This window comes from Triturus cristatus, chromosome 7, assembly GCF_964204655.1.
Source record: "Triturus cristatus chromosome 7, aTriCri1.1, whole genome shotgun sequence".
Lineage (NCBI taxonomy): Eukaryota > Metazoa > Chordata > Amphibia > Caudata > Salamandridae > Triturus > Triturus cristatus.
In genome coordinates this window covers 1,593,677,369-1,593,699,696 of record NC_140590.1, presented here as the reverse complement: position 1 = coordinate 1,593,699,696, position 22,328 = coordinate 1,593,677,369, and the positions used below count along the sequence as shown (strand labels likewise).

The following is a 22,328-nucleotide window of genomic DNA, read 5'->3' as shown; positions in this document are numbered from 1 at the left end:
GAAGGTTCACGTTGCCTCTTCAAAACCATTCAAGGTAGTGGTTGATTTATGGGAACAGGGGTTGGAGGAGGGGACATACTTTCCCCGCTTATCTCCACTCTGTGCCCTGACACTTTTCCTCCAACCCCCTTTCAGTCACTACTCTAGTTTTTATTCCAAGCCTTCCTCACCTCTTTGTCCAGATTTGAGAATCAAACCAGGCCCTTTTGCTAAAGCTCAGTGCCCATCTGCTTACCTGCTGTCTCCTGATCCCTCTCATACTAAAACTATCCAGAAGGGACCCCGGTGTTCACAGGTAAGAGTAGTTACGCCTCTCGTCACCTAAATTTAAATCCTTGTCAGACACACCATCCCAAGAAAATATAACCCTTTCCTTAAAGATCAACCTTGACATTAACTATTTGATGATTACACCTCAAATACTGTCATAGCTAATATCTAAACATATTAGCCCAATGCATCAACAGCATCACAGCCCCATGAGAAATATTGGACCAATCAATGTATTTCAGATTCCTCTAGATAGCATACCAAAGAGCAAGGTGACAAACCTGTTAACTTCAGATCAGCAGTCAAAGTGCTCTGAGACTGACAACATAACTGTCTACCCATAATCTTGACCTCATGCTCATTCCAAATACCAGCATTAATGAATCCTCCCCATCCATGATGGATTTGCTCCTCTCCTATATTAGACCATCAACATTCTTCAACACTAAGGCAATACTGGAAACCGCACCAACCCTGTGATACCCCAAATGCTGCATTTGCTGTAAACACACACAATCCAAATTTTACCACAGCATCCAATACTTGGTGTTTATCTCCAATCCTTTGAGTCCACACTTATAAGGATAAATACGTTTTACCATAAATCAAGAAACAACCCCACCTTTGTCAAACAACGATAGACATTACTTCATGAATTTCTTATAACATTTTAATGGTGATTTCCACATTCACTGAGGCCCCAAACTCCTGTCAATTTGCAGCCTTTTTGAAAAAAATTGGCTAATATGAGATAGTAAGAAACTTACTTATGAGAAGGGCATTGTTCCCTGATCTCATCATACTAAAATTAATCATTATATTTTGTTAACTCGCAACAACATTTTGATCAGAAACCTTTTCATTGCCTCAAGGTAGGGACACAGTTCTGTGGAGATGGGGTTAACATTATTTAAACATAATAACCGTTGCAGTGGGAGTTAATTCTCTTATATGAGTGATTGGGGACAACAGAAATGTGACTAACAAGTAATTAGTAGATCATAAACCTAAAACATGAAATCTACACATTCACAATATACATCTATAAATATACATATTTATAGAAACAAATATTTTCTTTCTAATTGTAAAATGTTACTTTTTAGTACAGATTTGAACTTTTATGCAGAGGGGATTGCTTTAATGTCTGGTGAAAGGGTGTCATGATTCGGGGGCCGACGGCGCTGCTCCGAGGATAAGGACTCCAAATCCCAGCAGCCCCCGCGGCCACCCGCCGGAAGAAACGTCATCGCACCCCGGTCAAGTATAAGAGGCGCGGCAACCTGGTAGGCGGGGCCAATGATTCTCATTCGAACTAGCGAATCCTAACGGCTACGACCAAATCCCCCGCATTGTCCCGCAAATCCCTGTCTTCCATCCAGCCGGTGACCCGACGTGGATATCTCGACAATCGATCTCTCGACGACCCTGAGGAGGTAAGCAGGCTGCGGTTTTCCCGGCGCGCCTCTGCAGATCCTGAGGCACTATCTGCTCCTCCAGACTTCCCGGCGCTCCTCCGCCCCTGGATTTCCCGGGCGTGAGTGGCAGCGCCACCTACTTCTGCGGACCTCCCGGCGCTCCTCCGCCCCAGGACCTCGGGGCGTGAGTGGCAGCGCCACCCGCTCCCACTGACCTCCAGGCGCTCCTCCGCCTCCCGGATTCCCAGGCGTGAGTGGCAGCGCCCCCGACACTTTCGACGCTAACCTGACAGCAGCGGCTCCTGCGCTCCTCCGCCCCCGGAGTTCCTGGGCGTGAGTGGCAGCGCCTGAGTCCGCTGGTTGTCCTTCCTTGCGCCTCCCCGTGAAGGAACGAGGAGCGCGAGCGAGACCTTTACTCTCCCTTAGTCCCATCCGTGAAGTAACGGAGAGGGACTCACAGAGAGCTGCCAAAGGGAAGGCAGAAACCCCAGGTAGGGGGAAGAACGAGTTGGGGGTGTGGGGGAGGTAGAGAGGAGCCTGTGGCTTAACCCGTCTTCTTGTTTCTTCCAGGTCTCTCCCCTGCTGTCCCTTCCCGACCTTCCCTCGCCCACCTGTCTCCTCGTCCGAGGGTATTTTCACGTGCACCGGACAGGGGTCGGATGGGCGGGGGGCCCACACATAGCATCAACGTGATCCTGAGGAGAAGAAGCATTGGGACCACGACAGAATCATTGGCCCACGAATATTTCTCCTCCTGATCTCGTTGACGCAAAAACATGGCATCACTAGACAATGTAATGGCCTTGTTGACCCAGATCCAGCTAGAACTAACGGCATCCAGAGCGGACTCAGTCGCCTTGCACGGCCGTTTGGATCGCCTGCAACGCAATCCCTTCGACGCAGGGATGCCCTCTCCTGTGACCACTCCGCAGGTAGTAGTGGAGATGCCCGCTCACGTCCCCTTGGCCCCTCCGGAGAGGTTCCACGGGGATATCCAGAAGGTACAGGTTTTCCTCACCCAAATACAACTCCATTTTCACTGCAAACCTAAACTGTTTGCCACGAACCAGGCCCGAGTAGCATTTCTAATCTCTTACTTAACCGGGGAAGCAGCACAATGGGCGGTCCCCTTAGTAAGGCGAGACGATGCCCTTCTCTACGATTGGGACTCCTTTCGGCAGGAATTTGAGCGAACTTTCGACCGTAGAGCGGACACCTTTTCAGCCGACCATGATCTTCTCGACCTACGGCAGATCCCCTCCGATTTCCTAGGGTACATCAACAGCTTTCGCCGTTTGGTGGCAGAAACCGATTGGCCAGAGACGAAGCAGACAGTGATCTTTTATAGAGGGCTCACGGAGGAGCTGAAGGACGTGATCGCCCAGATCGACCCCCAGCCACTCACCTGCTCGGCCATGATAGAATTGGCGTCCAGGCTCGAATATCGCCTCCGGGTACGAAAAGGCGATCATAAACGAAAGGACAAGCCATCCTCACCATACGAGCCACCCCGCTTATCGGACGCTACAGCATCCGGGCCCGTCCCCATGGAGGTAGGGACGGTGAGAGCTTCTCTGACCCTTTCGGAGCGGGACCACCGACGAAAGCAGGGCCTCTGCCTATACTGCGGGAAGAAGGGCCATTTCCTGCGCGAATGCCCGGTGCGCCCGAAGACCGGTAGGCCCCGAACGGGTCAAACAACGGCCAGTCTCGTTGAGGGACCGGCGGAAAACCCCCGTGCTTGAAGGAAAGAGGAGGGACGCCTTCAAGCTGTCAGTTCATCCCTTCGCTGGAAGCCGACGTCACCCAGGAACCCGACCATGTGTTTATCGCCGCTCAAGTGACGGTTGACAACTGCTCGCTGGAGGTTAGAGCCATGATCGACTCCGGGGCCACAGGATGTTTCATGGATATCGAGGAAGCAGAGAGGCTGCGAATCCCCCTCCGTTCCAAAGACGTCCCCGAAACAGTGTATGCTGTCGACGGCAAGGAGTTGGAATCCGGTCCCATTCGACAGGTCACTCCGCCCCTGTGGGTTACAATAGGGAAAGAACACGGAGAGTGGCTCACCCTGAATATAATACAAGCCCCTCGATGCAGGATCATCCTAGGGTTGCCCTGGTTACGGCTGCATGAACCGCATATTCATTGGGCGACGAACACGGTTACGTTCGTTTCTCCGTTCTGTCAAACCCGTTGCCGTCTCATGAAGGAACCTCTGGGGAAGGGCGACGGAACCACGCACCATGTGGCCACGGCAGCGGAGAAGGAGGTGGTCCTCCCCGACTGCTATGCACCCTTTATCGGGGTCTTCGATAAGCAGCAAGCCGAAGAACTACCACCCCATCGGGAATTCGATTGCCGCATTGACCTGGTCCCAGGAGCCAGCGTTCCGTGCAGCCGGGTGTATGCTCTTACCGGTCCAGAAACCTGTCATCTCAAAGAGTACATAGACAAGTACTTGAGGCTGGGATTTATACGCCCCTCCAGCTCCCCGGCGGCGTCCCCCCTGTTTTTTATTCCGAAGGCCAACGGGGAGTTACGTTGCTGCATCGACTACCGTTCCCTCAATGCCATAACCATCAGGAATCAGTATCCCCTACCACTCATTCCCGTCCTCTTGGAACAAGTCCGGGGAGCACGGATTTACACAAAGCTGGACCTTCGAGGGGCGTACCATCTGGTTCGGGTACGCGCGGGGGATGAGTGGAAAACAGCGTTCAAGACCCGATTCGGCCTATTCGAGTACTTAGTGATGCCGTTCGGCCTCTGCAACGCCCCGGCCGCTTTCCAATACTTCCTCAACGAAGTATTGAGGGACTATCTGGACAAATACGTCGTGGTCTATATCGACGATATTTTGATCTTTTCGTCAGATCCCAAGGACCACGAAGAGCATGTACGATCCGTGCTAGGAGCCCTGGAACGACACCGACTATTCTGCAAACTCACAAAATGTGAGTTCCACGTAACCACCGTGGAGTTCCTTGGCGTCCTGCTCACCCCCGAAGGGCAGATCATGACCGACCAGAAGGTCAAAGCCGTGGCCGAGTGGCCGCAACCGACCTCAGTGAAAGACGTGCAGAGCTTCCTCGGCTTCGCGAACTTTTACCGGAGGTTTATCCAACATTTTTCCCAAACGGTAACCCCGTTAACCAAGCTGACCCGTAAAGGAACGCCCTTCCTGTGGTCACCAGAAGCCCAGACGGCATTCGAGCAGCTCAAGACAGCGTTTACCTCCGCGCCCGTCCTTCGCCATGCCCAACCGGAGCTACCGTTCCTGGTGGAAGCCGACGCGTCAGACGAAGCAGTGGGAGCTGTTCTTTCCCAGCGCCAGCAGGATACAGGGCTGCTCCATCCAGTGGCCTTCATGTCCCGGAAACTGAGCCCGGCCGAGCTCAACTACACCATCGCGGAGAAAGAACTGCTCGCCATACGCGAAGCCTTCTTGGAGTGGCGGCATTGGTTGATGGGGGCTCGTCATCAGGTGACCGTCTACACGGACCATCGCAATCTGCAATTCTTACGGTCAGCCCGCCACCTGTCGCCAAGGCAAAAGAGATGGACGCTCTTTTTTGCTGAGTACCATTTCGTGGTGACTTATCGTCCCGGGGCATTGAACAGAAAAGCCGACGCTCTCTCACGCCAAAATCCTCCATGTCTCCCTACGGTGTCTCCCGAGCAATCCATTCTCGCTCCGGATCAGGTCATAGGTAGTCTGAAGACCGAATCCTTTCTGCAAGGGGTAAAGAAAGGTATCCAAACCTTCACCTGGTCATCGTGGTTACGAAGCTACAAGGAATGGCGTCTTTTCCAGGGTATCCCCTTGTGGGGGTCCCGGGTATTAGTCCCCACATTACGACTCCGAAAGCTCGTCTTCTCATGGTGCCATGAAGTACCCAGCGCGGGGCACATGGGAGGGACAAAAACCCTGGAGAGGGTGTTGAGACAGTTTTGGTGGCCTACTGTCCGACCTGATGTGTTGCTATGGGTGAAGAGATGTGCGGTTTGTGCCCAGATGAAACCCGACCATCAGCGACAACAAGGACTGCTGATGCCACTTCCTACCCCGATGAATCCCTGGGAACGGATTTCCATAGACTTCGTGGTGGGGCTGCCGAAGGACCAGGGATGTACCGCCATTATTGTTGTCATTGACTATCTCACAAAGATGGGCCACTTCATCGCCTGTAAACAAGTCCCCTCGGCAGGGGTATTGGCGTCCCTCCTGTTGAGACACGTGGTGCGACTTCATGGACTCCCGGTGGGGATCGTCTCGGATAGGGGATCGCAGTTTACTGCCCGGTGCTGGAGGGTGTGGTGTGAGCAGCTCGGCATCCATTCCTCCCTGTCCACGAGCTTCCACCCCCAGACGGATGGGCAGACAGAGCGACTCAACCAAACCCTGAAACAATACCTGCGTTGCTACGCCGCTAAAGCGGCGGACTCTTGGGTTGATTTGCTCTGGGTGGCCGAGGTGGCGTATAATAATGCACAACATTCCTCAACACACCACACTCCCTTCTTTCTTGCTTCCGGGTTCCACCCCCGATATGTTCCCTTCATTCTCCCCAGGGAGGCGGTGTCCCTTCCTGATTTGCAGGCAAGACTCAGCACCATACACACTGCTCTCAAACAGGCCAGGGCCAGCTTGAGGATAGCGAAGACTCGCTATAAAGCCCAAGCCGACAAACGGCGGAGACCCGCACCGGTGTATCGCAAGGGAGAGAAGGTATGGTTGTCCACAAAAAACATTCGCTTCCGCTATCCCAGTGTTTTTCACCCAAAGTACATTGGACCATACCCGGTGGTGCGACATGTGAACCCGGTGGCGGTGCTACTGCGGTTGCCCCCGCATCTGCGCATCCATCCTGTGTTCCACGTGTCGTTGCTGAAACCCTCTCTGTGCCCGGTGAAGAAGCCCCCTGCGCCTGTCTGGGTACACCACGAGCAGGAGTACGTCGTTCGCCGTGTTCTGGATTCCAAACTGGTGAGGGGCAAGCTCTGGTATCTTCTGGCCTGGAAGGGATACGGCCCCGAGGAGAACTCATGGGAACCGGCGACGGCGGTACACGCGGCCCGACTGGTGGCGGCCTTCCACCGCTGTTCGCCCTCCAAGCCCGGAGGCTCCGGCGGTCCGGTGGCCGGGGTGAAGAGGGGTGTGCGGTCATGATTCGGGGGCCGACGGCGCTGCTCCGAGGATAAGGACTCCAAATCCCAGCAGCCCCCGCGGCCACCCGCCGGAAGAAACGTCATCGCACCCCGGTCAAGTATAAGAGGCGCGGCAACCTGGTAGGCGGGGCCAATGATTCTCGTTCGAACTAGCGAATCCTAACGGGTACGACCAAATCCCCCGCATTGTCCCGCAAATCCCTGTCTTCCATCCAGCCGGTGACCCGACGTGGATATCTCGACAATCGATCTCTCGACGACCCTGAGGAGGTAAGCAGGCTGCGGTTTTCCCGGCGCGCCTCTGCAGATCCTGAGGCACTATCTGCTCCTCCAGACTTCCCGGCGCTCCTCCGCCCCTGGATTTCCCGGGCGTGAGTGGCAGCGCCACCTACTTCTGCGGACCTCCCGGCGCTCCTCCGCCCCAGGACCTCGGGGCGTGAGTGGCAGCGCCACCCGCTCCCACTGACCTCCAGGCGCTCCTCCGCCTCCCGGATTCCCAGGCGTGAGTGGCAGCGCCCCCGACACTTTCGACGCTAACCTGACAGCAGCGGCTCCTGCGCTCCTCCGCCCCCGGAGTTCCTGGGCGTGAGTGGCAGCGCCTGAGTCCGCTGGTTGTCCTTCCTTGCGCCTCCCCGTGAAGGAACGAGGAGCGCGAGCGAGACCTTTACTCTCCCTTAGTCCCATCCGTGAAGTAACGGAGAGGGACTCACAGAGAGCTGCCAAAGGGAAGGCAGAAACCCCAGGTAGGGGGAAGAACGAGTTGGGGGTGTGGGGGAGGTAGAGAGGAGCCTGTGGCTTAACCCGTCTTCTTGTTTCTTCCAGGTCTCTCCCCTGCTGTCCCTTCCCGACCTTCCCTCGCCCACCTGTCTCCTCGTCCGAGGGTATTTTCACGTGCACCGGACAGGGGTCGGATGGGCGGGGGGCCCACACATAGCATCAACGTGATCCTGAGGAGAAGAAGCATTGGGACCACGACAAAGGGAGTTCCAATACAGAGGGCCTAGTAGGTGGAGTGCTCAAACCTTGCAGATGGCACACGGTTGCTTAGGTGTAATTAGAGGGCTGAAATTGGTGGATCAAGGTTTCAAGTAAGTGTTTATTGTAACAGGATGTCAGAGGTAGTTTAGAGACCGATCATTTATTGTTTTGAAGACAAGTGTCCGGAACGTATACTGGGCATGGTTCTTGTCGGTGAAACAGCTGGCTTACTGGCAATATTTTAGGTGGATGTAGGTCTTCATAAGTTATAAAGAGTCAATGGAGCAAGTTGCGACCTCGTTGAGGAGAGAAAAAAAAAGTATAGGGGGAGGCCTACTTAGAAGACGGTTGCAGAAGCCGAGCCCACTTCATATGTACAAGTAAGTATTTTGGGTGTTTTCAATAGAGTATGTGTTCATATCTTGCTCAATTATACGGTCTCTCTCAATCGAAGAGAACAGTGAAAGTACCAATGTGGAATACACCTTCTTTAAACGACACCCAGGGTTTTTAATCTGCAATTCTTAAATCATCATCATCAATATATTCATGCAGTCTATAACTGAAGTTCTCCTTTCCAGATTTCTCAATATTAGCAATGACCCATGGCTATCAAGGCCTGGATGGCTTTTATCACCTTAACCCGAATCCTGCTACTGCTAAACTTGGCTTCCATTTAAAAAAAAAAACAGCCCCCATTCCAGTTAAATCCAGGCTTTACTTTCTACAAACCAACTATCAGAGAGTGGACTAAGTAGCCGGATTAATTCTTGACTAAGGGCCTGAATTAGAGTTTGGCTGACGGTTTATTCCGTCACAAACGGGACGGATATCCCGTCTGACTTATTGCAAGTGCCATATCTGCCACATTTGTGACGGAGTAACATTAACTATATTAATATTTTAGTTTTTTTAAGGAGCTGCCAGCATGATCACTTTCACACACAGAATTTTAAAAATATTATTGAATAACAGGCAAAAACAATTGACAGTAAAGAAGTGGTATGAGGAGGTACTAAGGGTCATGCTTTGATAACACAAAATGGTGTGAAAAAGTGTAGCGAGCAATTAAAATGGTGCAACCACTACCCATAACCAGTGTCAAGGAGTATGTTCCATGTCAACAAAGACTAAAATAGAAAACATTTACTATTTAAAGAATCTTCATTTGAAGAAATACTGGTTGAAAAGTCAAAATACCATCAGACCTCAAACAGACCTATTTCCCCCTTCATTATCACCTATACCTACCAAGAGACCTTTATGAACCTAATGCCCTTACAACCAAATATTGATTTTACTAAAAGACAAGCCCAATTTTCAGTTAAGAGCTTGGTTGCATACACTAAAGTAACAGATTAAAAATTGTCCTTCAACTCCTGAGACACCTTTTGACATTCTGCATATTTGACAGTTTGTTTGTTCCAGTTCTTTCTCAAATGAAACCCTTAAGCAACCGGTCTTGCTTTGGTGGTTATCACAAGATTTTTGCTAAAAAAAAAAAAAGACGTTTGATCTAGATTAAAACTTAACTATCTGGAACGTTAAAAGAAATCTGAAAAGTGACCCAGTCTTTAAGCAGGTTTTAGGTTTTGAGAGATTAAATGATTTTTCAACTTCTATGAGAAGAAGGAACACAAATAACGTATTTAACATTTTGACTGCCATCCCAATATAAAAATGTGGTTCCACTATACAGAATTCAAGTAAGGGCGAATTCCTAGACGATGAAAACAGAAAAGTAATTATTTGCTTCCATTTGTGAATCATGGCATTTGATAATCCCCTTTAGGTGCACTTAAGAGAAAATTTAAGGGGTTTAGGACTGGTAGACATAATAGCTGGGGGACTGGATGCCGAGCTAATTGAGAAAAACTAGGTCACAGTTAATGTTTATCAAATACCATTTATATTTTCTTATAGTAAGGCAATATTCAGTATGAAATGTTTCTCACAAGGACATCAGGTGCTAAGCCTCAAATATGTGTTCTGCCAACGGCTTCACCTTGCTCATCAGGTTGCACAGGTTGCACTGGGACCGACCGCTATGACAAACAGAGGAGGCATTAGGGAGGAAATCTTTAGAACAACTGCTTTGTAAGGTGCTAATGTGCATCTTGTTTCATCAGCTTTAATGTTTTAACCAACTATGCAAATGTATCAGGAATGCAATACCTAGCTCCTCTCATTGACATTTCTTTTAATTGCAATTACATTTGCAGGCTCGCCTTCTAGGGATGAAGAGGAAAGGTTACTTTCAGGTTACATTTCTACCGAGCACTAGTCCAATTTCAAGAGATCGAGATCCCTGCACCTGACAAAGTTTCCAGTTTTGAGAAAGAACTTGGAAATCGGGGCTGACCAGGGTCCAAGATGGTCCACAATCTTTATGGGTCATCGTGCATCCCTCTTTGCCGACCCCAGGTTTCTGACAGGCACTTGGGACTAAACAAGGCAGCCTATCATCTCTGGGAAATAGACCAGTCATCGGATTGTGTGGAGGCAGATGACCCGAGGCATTCAGAGATGCCAATCTCCCTGCACACTCTGAGGCAGGGTCGCCAAGAGGCGACGGGATATACGAGATGTCTGAGTTGAGTGGAAATTAAGTGGAGGGAGGCATTGGGCCAGAGATGCTGCCTGAAGTAGTTTGTGCCATTGTAGTTTGAGGTAGCTTGGGGGAAGAAAACTACTTGAGCACTGCACAAATATGGAGGCCCTGTGAACTGTAGATGGCAGGAGGGAGAGTGATCATTACCAACATCGTGGACACTGCCTCCCTCCCTGGTGGCACTGCTACAATGAAGACTGAAAAAGGACATAGCCTGAACAGCTTCAGCAGTCACCAGAGCAGGCCACATGAAAGAGAAACAAAACATTTTTCATGCCCAAGTTGGGGATCAGAATGGGGATACTAGGTGTTCCAGGATAATCAGACCAGATGAGGCTGAGCAGACCCCCTGGGGAGAGAGCTCTAATTAGAGACCCTACACATTGACTTTACTGGCAGATCACCGAATATAGAAGTTGCGCAAAAATTGGAGGGTCACACAGAAATGCTACTCACTGTGGAATGAGGTCTGGAACAGATGGGAGGTGGACTTAAGTGACGGAAACACGTTAGTCACATACAGTCAGTTGAAGGTGGAGGACTTGGATACCTTTAAGTTGCGCACTACAATCACAATTTTGAAAGCTAGTCTGGAAAGACTTGACAACTTAGAGAAAAGTGCAGATGGTTTGCGTTCTGGGGGTTTCAGAATCCATCCCAAGAAGGAACTGGTTGCTGATTTGGAGACTTCTCTGGGGCTTGCTAGGTAAGCAACGTGATGATTAACAGATGGTCACCCAAACGTATAGATTTCCCAAGAAAGCCGAGAGAAACAGCAATTCCACGGTGAGGACCTCAAATGGAATGGTGATTCTGATACTGAATTCAGTTTTTAGAGAGAAAGTAAGAAGAGTAGCAATGCATGCGAAGACTGATGATTGGGTCATTGTCATCTGTTTTTTCCCCCAATCTTTGCGCTGACGCTTTGCTGCAGAAAAGGAATCTAATGCCGGTGTGAGAAGAAATGGTGTGGAAGGGCCTCAGGTTTGAGTGCCTCATCCAGCAAAACTCTGGTTTAATTATAGGTGAAACGTTTTGTTTTCATGCAAGTCTGCCAGGACCTTTTTCTTTTAAAGGAGGAAGCCCTGGGATGAGGTTGAAAGTTCTGGAGGGTTGTGAGGCGTTGGTACTCCTTGTATGCGTTCTATGGACAGTTGTGCTACTTAAAGATTTAAACCTCAAGAATCCTCCGTGGAAAGGAGGTTGATGGGAGGGTGGTTATGGTTTGTGATAAAAATAAGCCTTTCTATTATATTTCTTTCAAATGACGGACCTTTTTAATGCCACTGTGTATCGCAATTGTGTTTTACATTCTGGGAAAGGTTTTGCACAACTTTTCAGGTTATTCTGGTTCTGGTTGGTTTGTCATTACATGGAAACACTAGCCTTCTCTACACTGGTTTTAAGTTTAATGGTATATTGCTACTCGTATTTGGTCTTAATAAATAGTTTTAAACATGGATAATTAACTTAAAATAGATATTATGATGATTAATTGGGTAGGTTAGAGGAGCTCTGCGACTTACCATTAGTTGCGAAAAAAAATCCTTTACCAATTATATTCCTTCTGTTGTGCAGTTATACAGCCAACTCAAAAAATGTACACAAATGGGGGCATAGCCAAGATGGCGGAGGGGTGAGATGTTTCTAGGTCTCTCCATCCTCAACACCGATACATTCCGGATGCCTGGCTGTACATCGGGGTAATCCACCCTGATCAGGGAGTTCCATCTGGGGGAAAGAACAGAGCACCAGCGGAGCAAGTACGGAGGCCAGCCGACCTATGCTGCCGCGTTCAATAAGTGCAGCGAAGAGTAGCATGGCCTGTGGTAAGATGGCAGTGCTGCAGCCTGGAGTCAGACTAGACTAGTGCCAGCGGACCTTGCTTCACCCTTCAGTGATATAGCCGAAGTGATTGATGTGGTCCCCTCCCTGGCCCTGCTGGCCCTCGGATGCAGGGGTGAGTCCTGAGTACGCCTAACAGCTCCTGATCAGCCCAGCATGCATGTCATTCGAGACCTTCTCCAGCCACCTGGTGGGAGGCGGACTGCTGGGCCATACTCCCTGAGGTCCTGAGATAATGGGCATAGTGGCCCGCTACCATACTGCTGCAGCGCATATCTCCTTCCACAACCGACCTGGGCCATAAAACTGCAGCTGCGGAAGACCCCCGACTGAGGTCTCCGCGACAACCATAGACCGGCAACAGCCTAGCTAGGCCACTCCCCTGAGGCTAGGACCAGAGTCAACTGCCCTTGGATTGCGGAAGAGGGACCAATTGGGCCGCTGCGCTGTCCGTGCCTTGCCGAGGATCATCTTGGAGTCCCCCTTGGGGAGCTGGACTACTGTGAGAACTAATTCCCCCCTCCCCCATGCTGGGTGACCGTGGGGAAATCCAGAACCCCGGGCCCCACCAACTCTGTAATGTAGCAGCACAGCACTCGCCTTACCTGGGCCCGAACCCATCAGCATCCCCCCAGACCCTGCAAGGGAGCTTTGACTTACTGCCTACTTTGCCTCGTACAACTTAGCTCCCGGGGGCCCTAGAGGACAGAGGACAGACTTGGGAAGCCAGGAGCCACGCACCTCTTTTTCGCCGCACTGTGGTGCACCTGCAATTGGACTGGGATGCGGGCACCGGCCCCAACCATCGCATCCAGACCAGATCTCTCAGTGCCTTGCCTCAACTTGGGACACCTCCCGGCTTTGCACCCTTCTTGCCCTGCGAAAATGACCCACACTCGTATGCAAAAAGGACACAGGAAGCCATAGATACTACTACTGCGTTGTGATTCTTCCTCCAACAGACAGAGCTCACAAGTCATTGCAAGGCAAGTAGTCACAAGTGCACATGGACAATGGAACTAAAAACATTGCTCTGTGAAACCAAAAGAGTGGTGTGGAAACATTGGTAATTTGGGACGGTTTGGCTTGTAATTGAGTAGTTTTTACCAAGTAAAACATAAATGCAAATTATTATTTTTTTAAAGTGCACAAGGACGACCCTCAAGAGCCTGCAGACCTCACGAGCTGGTGACTCCACAGCATAGCAACTTCAGCACTCCATTGGCTCCGCAAGGTCCCCTTGTCAGGTTGGGCCACTTGAGATTGGGAGTGCTGGTGGACCTTTCCCTCCCCCTCTGAGGTGGGTGAGTCATTGGCAATATGAGCAATGGCTGAGGGCAGGGGGGGGTGGGGAGGGGGGGGGGAGAGAAGGGTGGTACGCTGAAGGACATGCTCACTAAACCTGCCAGATTACAGATCAGAGATCCTTCACCACTTCCAGGCTCGGAAACCACACGAGATAGCAGGGAGATGAAAGCCCTGGCCACCCGTCCCTTCTTGGAGGCACTCTTTCCTTCCCTTCGGGATTATCTCCAGACCCTCAAGAAAGATCTCTCAAACAACCTTAAGGAGGTCCGCGAGGACCTCGACAGCCTGGGCGACAGTCTCCTCGCTGGAGGACCACAAAACTAGCTGTGATGAGGAGATTGAGCAGTTGAAGCAGGAAGCCATTCGACACAGGGACCAACAAGCTCACACCAAAGATATGGTAAACCGATCGGGCGCAGCAATATCAGTATCAAAGGCATACATACCCACTGGGGCTGAAGGAACTGATATAACGCTGTTCGTCACAGAGCTCTTCTGTTCTCTTCAGGAGGTTCCATCAGAGACGCACATCAAGCTCGATAAAGCACACAGAGTGGGCCCCATGCGATCGACTCTGCACCACAAGTAGACATATTGGGGTGTGTCCATGATTTTCCACTAAAGGAACACATTCTTCATGAAGCTAGAGACCGATAGCCAATAACAGTTCAAAGGTTTGAAGCTGATGCTTTATCAGGATTTAGCTGCTTCTACCTTCCAGAAATACAGAGAACTTTGCAGTGTCACTGCTCACCTTAGAAACAGAAGCATATAATGCTCATGAGAGCACCCCTTCTGGCTAGTCTTCAGGCTGAATGGCAAAATACACCAACTTCGATCCTTTGAGGACGTCTGTCAGCTGCTAGGCTATGATTATGTCCCATCTGATCCATCCCAGACTAGCTGACACAAGCGAGGGGCCCGCAGAAGTCAACTATGGAGAGGTGCCAGGGCCGCGTCCACGGGACTCTGTCCTAACCTGGCGACTATGGCTAAATAATGGCAGGCAATACTAAAAACAATCTCCGGAGACTCTGCTGGTGCAGATGTGACATGAACCTGACTGAAGTTTAACCATTTAAGGTGGGTGAGTCGGGCAGGGATGGGAACTTCGAGCCACTACACACTCCCCAACATCATCTATTCAACAGCGATTCCTTGGTTGATTACTCTGTTTCTATTTTTCTTAAGTTGATTTTTGGGGGGGAACCTGCAGATGGCAGTCTCACTTTACTAGCTCAATGAGTCCTTCTCTTGCTTTTCTACACTTCATAATGCAAAATGCATATAATGACCCATCCCTTATGTCCAGGCTACCTCAGAGAGTTTCTCACTCCAGTACTATGCAACATAACCTACTGATTCGTACCCTTAATGTGAAGGGTCTCAATAATCCTGTTGAGCGCCGGGTCATACCCACCTACCTCGAACCCTTTGGGGCATACTTCTGCCTTCTCCAAGAAACCCATTTACTTGCCAGTGACTGGCAACAAATGCGCTCAAGGGCCTTTCCACACCAATTCTGCTCCTCCAACTCCTCTAAATAAGTGGGAGTAGTGATCCTGGTGTCCAGTTCCTTCCGCGGCAAGACAGGCTCCAAACAAGCTGAAATAAGGGGTAGATTACTGGCCTCCTCACTGTCCCTGGGCACTTAAACTTTTACCCTGAGGACTAACTACACTCCTAATAAGGGTCAGGTACACTTATTATGCTGCGCAGTGGCTGAGGTTATGGCTACACAAGATAGTGCTCATGGGAGGTGACCTACATCTGGTTTTTAATAACTATCTGGACAGATCTGCCCAACTCCAAAGTCAAACAGGGACCCTCTCTCGGGAGGGTGTGCTCTGGCTGGGGGAAATGGGTTTTGAAGTCATTTGGCATACTTTACACCCACATATGTGCAACTATACATCTAACTCCCATGCAAAGAAAACATACGCCAGTGTAGATCACTTTCTAGACACAACAGGCATTCAATCTATGGTGGTAGCCATGTCCCTCACCCTGACTTTCCCGCCATGTCCCTCATCCTGACTTTTCTGCCGTTGCAGACTTCACCAAGAACCTGGCGGCTACGAGAAACCGTATTGCGTCGAACTGCGGTAATTAAGCAAAAATTAACAAAGCCCTAATGGATTTCCTTTAAATCAATGACACTGCAGATGTCTATATCCACACTATGGGACCCTGAAAGTGGTAGCTAGAGGCAAACTAATCGCAATTTATGCAGCAGATTACAAGCTCTGCCGGGTCAAAAGAGTAATTGTACCGTCGTATCCGTGAATTTGAGTGTATTCATAAAATAAATGTACCAACGCTCCCCAAGTTTGGCATCAACTGGAGGCCGCACAAACACAACTGGTGGGTATTCATCTTGACAGAGCAGAATACGCTGCTCTTCGACTTCGCCACTCCTTTTATGTCAGCGGAGATAGGTGTGGACAGCTCCTGGCCAAAATGTGACGGGCACAGCAACAGACCACCGGAATTCAGACTATACTAGACGCAAATTGCTCTGAACGTACCGGCGATGCCCACATCGCCTCTGCCTTTCAAGACTTCTATAAGGAGCTATACGCAAAGCAGGACCTACCTGAAGACAGTTCTGCTCTGCATCTCCAGGACACCCATACCCCGAAACAAACGTAGGCACAGGCGTCCGATCTTGATCGCCCAAGTTGGGTTGAGGAGGTTATCTCTATCATTGCTAGGCAAAAGCTTCATAAATTGCTGGGCCCAGACTGATTTTCACTCTTTTACAAAATATTATGCACAACCATGGCTCCCCTCTTACCAAACTGTTCCGTTCCATTAAGGACTCATCCTCGATCCCACCCTCTATGCTAGAGGCTTCTATTGTTGTCACCCCGAAACCAGGCAAGGATAAGTACCACTGCGCATCTTACCAGCCGATACCTCTTCTAAACGTCGATATCACGCTATTCACTGGTATTCTGGCAGCTCGCCTAGGACCAAGCCTCATTGCCCCTGAGCAGGCAGGCTTTGTGCCCCATCGTCAATGTAGTGCTAATATGAAATGGATTCTATATTTCATTGATAAGGCCCAATGCTCGAACCGAGATCAAATGCACTTTGCGGTAAACGCTGAGAAAGCGTTCGATCAGGTCAGTTGGACATATTTAGCAGCTACACTTAAACATTTCTGACTCGGCAAATGCTTGTTTGTGGGTTGTCATTAAACTACGGCCATCCGGTCACAACTGTTGAGGTGAATAGACAGACATCAGCTCCGTTCCCTATTTGCAGAGGCATGCGCCAAGGGTGCTCCTTTTCGCCCCTCCTCTTTGTGCTCTACATGGAGCCTCTGGCCCTGCAAGTTTGCGATAATCCTAATATTAAAGGGATCACTTTTCGTGGGGAAGAGCACAACATGTATGCAGACAATGGACTTGGAAGAGTCGTCCACTATACTACCGGCATTTTTGAACTAACTGAAGGCATTCGGACAAGTGGCGGGATTCCAAGGGAATGTGCACAAATCCCAAGCCCTCAATCTTTCTCATGCCGGCCACACAAATGGCCCTTTCCTGCAGTTATCGATGAAATGGGCGACAACTTCCATTCCCTACCTCCTTGGTATCCAATTGGCTCCTAGAGCCCAGAAAACGGCAGATCTCAATTATAAGATTCTACACCAACAGATCAAAACAGACTTAACTAGATGGAGGCCATATCGCCTCTCCTGGCTTGGTCGAGTGGCCGCCCTATCAATGTCGATCCTGCCTAAGATCTTATTCCACTTTCAGGCTTTGCAGGTTGAACCCCCGGTTACGATTGTTGGTAATGAATATGCTACTTACCAGTATGCATCTGTTCTTGGCATGTAGGGCTGCTGACATTCATATCTGTGCATAGATCGCCGCCTAGTGTTGGGTCCGGATGTTTGCACGTTGTTGTCCTGGAAGAGTCTTCGAAGTATCCTGAGATAGGTGACTCCTACCCTGGACCACAGTGCGCATGGGCATCCTCTCCATCCTCAGATTGTTTTTCGCCATTGTGGCAGTGATGGAGTAGATACAGAAAGTGATGGCCATGCTATACAGTAATTCTGAGAGCTGCAGCTGCTACAGGCGCCGGGGAGGAGGGTGGGCGATATGAATGTCAGCAGCCCTACATGCCAAGAACAGATGCATACTGGTAAGTAGCATATTCAGTTCGAGGCATGTGGGCTGCTGAATTCATATCTGTGCATAGAATACATAGCAGTACCTCCCATTAGCGGCGGCCACCAGTGCCAGCTGCAGCGGTCTGAAAAAGAGTTTTGAGAACAGCCTGTCCTACAGCTGCCTGCTGTTTTGAGTGTACATCTACGCAATAGTGTTTGGTAAATGTATGTATAGTGGACCATGTGGCTGCTCTACATATATCCTGTAAAGGAATGTTTCCCAGGAAAGCCATGGAGGCCCCTAACTTACGGGTTGAGTGGGCTCGTGGGGGAATCGTTAATGTGCGTTTAGCCTTTTGATAGCAAATTTGAATACATTTAACGATCCATCTGGCTATACCTGCTTTGGAGATGGCGTTGCCTTTGTGTTGTGGAGAAAAGGCAACGAAAAGTTGTTTTGTCTTCCTAAAGTCTTTAGTTCTGTCTATATAGTACATGAGGGCTCGTTTGACATCTAGTGTATGGAGCATTCTTTCAGCGACATTTTGTGGATTCTGAAAGAAAACAGGCAGTTCAATAGTTTGATTGATGTGGAACTGCGATATTACTTTAGGCATGAATTTGGGGTTGGTGCGTAGTACAACCCTGTTTGCGTGAACCTGTATGAATGGCTCTTGAATGGTTAGTGCCTGGAGTTCACTAACTCTTCTTAACGAAGTGATTGCCACTAGGAAAGCTACTTTCCAGGTGAGGAATTGAATCTCACATGAGTGGAGAGGTTCGAAGGGTGGACACATCAGTCGGGTTAGGACCAAGTTGAGGTGCTGGTGGGTGTCTTGGGGGAATCACTTGTTTAAGTCCCTCCAAGAAAGCTTTGATGGCAGGCACTAGGAATAAAGAGAGGTGCTGCCTGTTTTGGAGATAGGCTGCTATTGCGGTCAAATGGATACGTATTGAGGTATATGCCAGATTGCATCGGTATAGGTGTAAGAGGTAACAGATTATGTTTTGGATGGATGCGTCTAGCGGGTTAATGTCATTGTTGTTGCAATAAATGACAAACCTTTTCCATTTGGCTGCATAGCAAGCCCTGGTAGTGGGTCTCCTAGCTTCCTTAATGATCTCCATACAGTCAGGTGGCAGGTTTAGGTAGCCAAACTCTAGGACTTCAAGAGCCAGATTGCCAGGTTCAACTGTTGCGGATCTGGGTGCTGAATTTCTCCATGGTTCTGCGTCAAAAGCGCGGGTTTGATGCGCAGCCTTTGATGCGGCACCACGGAAAGTTCCAGAAAGGTGGTGTACCATGGCTGGCGTGCCCATGTTGGAGCAACCAGGATGAGTGTTAGTGAGTGCTGTCGCAGTTTGCGTGCCACCAGCGGTATTAACGGCGCTGGGGGAAAAGCGTACGCAAATCTGCCGGACCAGTTCATCCATATCGCATTGCCCTGCGACTGTGGATGTGGGAACCTGGCGGCAAAGCTTTGGCATTTTGCGTTTTCGCTTGTGGCGAATAGGTCTATCTCTGGATGACCCCACTGTTGGAAGTACGGTTGGAGTACTGACGGGTGTAGCTCCCACTCGTGCATTTGGTGGCTGTGTCTGCTGAGCAGATCCGCCATCTGGTTGTCCTTGCCGGGGAGGTGTTCCGCCATGAGGAATATGTTCCTCTGAATGGCCCACTTCCACATGCTCTGAGCCAGATGAGACAACTGTGGAGAGTGTGTTCCTCCCTGCTTCTGTATGTAGTACATGGCAGTCATGTTGTCCGTCCGGATCAACACTACTTTGTTGCACAAGTGTACCTTGAATGCTTTCATTGCCAGGAAGATTGCCATCAGTTCTAGAAGGTTGATGTGCATCTTCTTTTGTTGTATTGTCCATAGTCCCTGCACTGTGTAATTGAGTACATGAGCTCCCCATCCCTGGAGAGACGCGTCCGCCGTCAGTATTATTTGTGGAACAGGCTCTTGGAACGGTCGGCCCTTGCAAAGGTTTTGTGGATGCCACCAATGCAGAGAGTTGTATGCCCGACCGCTCACCAACACTGGGTCTTTTAATTGCCCGTGAGCCTGATTCCATTGACGTGCCAAGCACTCCTGAAGCGGGCGCATATGTAGTCTTGCGTGCGGGACTATGAAAATGCAGGAGGCCATCATGCCTATCAACTGCATGAACACTCGCGCAGGAAGGGAGTGTTGAGGTTTTAACTTTGAGATCAGCATTTGCATGCTGTTGATCCTCACTAAATTTGGCTGAGCTGTGGCTGCCAGAGTGTCTATGGTCGCACCTAGGTACTGTTGTACGTGTGCGGGTTGGAGATCTGATTTTGGGTAATTTAGTGAGAATCCCAGACTGTGAAGAAGGTGAATGGTGCGGGACATGTGGCTGGCACATTGCTGGGCTGACTTTGCCTGAACAAGCCAGTCGTCCAGGTAAGGGTAGACGTGAATGTGTTGTCTCCGTAGATGTGCAGCCACTGTAGCTAGGCACTTTGTGAAAACTCTGGGTGCTGTTGTCACACCGAAGGGGAGGACTTTGAATTGGTAGTGCTGCCCCTGAATAGTAAACCTGAGATATTTTCGGTGTGACGGGTGTATGGGTATGTGGAAATACGCATCTTTGAGGTCTAGCGTGGCTAGGAAGTCTCCCTGTCTGAGCAGCGGGAGAACCTGCTGTAGGGTGAGCATGTGGAAATGCTCTGACAGAATGTAGTGGTTGAGGGGTCTCAGGTCTAGTATAGGTCTGAGTGACCCGTCCTTTTTTGGTATTAAGAACTACAGAGAGTACACCCCTGTCCCTTGCTGGTGGACGGGCACGACCTCTATTGCGCCTTTTTGCAGCATACTTAGCACTTCCTGCTGTAATAATGCTAAGTGCTCTGAGGACATAGGACGGTGCTTTGGCGGTATTGTGGGTGGAGTGGAGGTTAATTCGAGGCAGTAACCGTGTTGGATAACATCTTTGACCCACCTGTCCGTGGTGATGGAATTCCACGTGGACAGGAACCGCTGGAGTCTTCCCCCGACAGGTGTTATGTGGTCGGGGGGGAAGGGAGAGGGCGTCACTGTTTGTTTTTGGGGGAGGACCTGGTGTTGCCGTAACCGCGTCCTCTGCCCTTTGTGCTGGAGCCACGATATCCACCTCAGGTGTTTTTATCGTAGGCACTCTGTGTGCCCCCTTTATTGTAGGTTTGCTGTGACCCCTGTCCTCTAGCCGCTCCCCTATTTCCGGGGCGACGAAAGGAGCCACTACGAAATGTCTGTGTTTGCAGAGCCCCCATTGACTTTGCAGTGTCTGTGTCTTTTTTGATCTTTTCTAGGGTGGTGTCAACCTCTGGTCCGAATAAGTAGTCGGGGTTGACAGGCTGATTGAGGATGTTATTTTGAACCTCAGGTTTGAATCCGGAGATTCGTAACCAGGCGTGTCGTCGTAGCATGACGCTGGTGTTTATCGCTCTCGCAGCTGTGTCGGCGGCATCCAGTGCACACTTAATGGATGCGTTTGTGAGAAGTTGTCCCTCCCTGATGAGGAGCTCCGCTGCCTCTTTGTACTCGTCTGGTAGATGTTGGAGTAGGGACTCTAACGTGTCATAGTGTGAGCGATCGTAGCGAGCTAGGAGCGCCTGTGTATTGGCAATGCGCCATATGTTTGCCGCCTGGGCTGCAATCCTTTTGCCGGAGGTCTCTAGCACCTTGGACTCCTTGTCCGGGGGAGGATCATCACCAGTTGTTTGCGAGTGTGCCCGTTTGCGAGCATTAGCAACTACGATGGAGTCCAGAGGTAACTGGCCTCTAATGTACATAGGGTCCCCAGGCGCAGGCTTCTATTTTTTCTCGATCCTGGGGTTTATCACCCGTGCCCTGGTTGTTTCCTTGAAAATGTCCTTTGCTGGCTTGAGGACACCTTTTAACATGGGCAGGGTCTTTACAGTCCTCTCCGAGGATGCAAAAGTGTCCACCAAGAAATCGTCCTCGATTGTGTCTGAGTGGAGTTGCACTCCATGATTGGCTGCGGCACGTTCAATGAGGGCGTTGAATGCAGCAGTGTCCTCTGTGGGAGATGTTTTTGCGCCATAAAGCTGCGTGTCCTGGGTATGTGTAGCGGCACCCGGGTCTACAGGGTCATCCCAAGCTTGATCTGGGTCCTGCTGCTCCTCAGGATCTATATCCCTTGGGTAGGTGGTGTCATCACCCATGTAATCCTCCATTGCGTCCGTGTCGGAGTGCGTCGGAGAGAAGGACTGTAGCTCTGGATAGGAGGTGTGGAGGCGTTCATAAAGAACTTGTTCCGATTCTGCTGGCAGTTTGTGCTTTAGAGGGATTCTGTAAGAGTCCAAAGCCTGCTCGGAAGTGATCTTCTGCTTTTTCAGCATGAGCCTGCCGGTGTCGGCGTTGATGAATTGGGACGGTGATGGCCCAGTAGGAGAGTGTCCAGTAGATGGGGACCTTGTCTGGGTGACACGTGTTCGGATCTCGAATAGTTTTGGCGCCGTGGACGGCGGCAAACCAAAGGTGATGTTGGTTGGTGCCGAAGGTGCCTTTGGAGCCTTTTTCTGCTCGTAGCCCGACGTGGCCTGGAGGGCTGCCTTTTCTCTGAT

At 50.2% G+C, this 22,328-nt stretch overlaps 1 protein-coding gene across 4 annotated transcripts in view; it reads right to left on the bottom strand.

Annotated features, from left to right (window-relative positions):
• The window catches only part of GNAS (GNAS complex locus), an 812,652-nt gene that overhangs the window by 159,068 nt on the left and 631,256 nt on the right, over window positions 1–22,328 (bottom strand). The gene's annotated exons all lie outside the window — the stretch shown is intronic.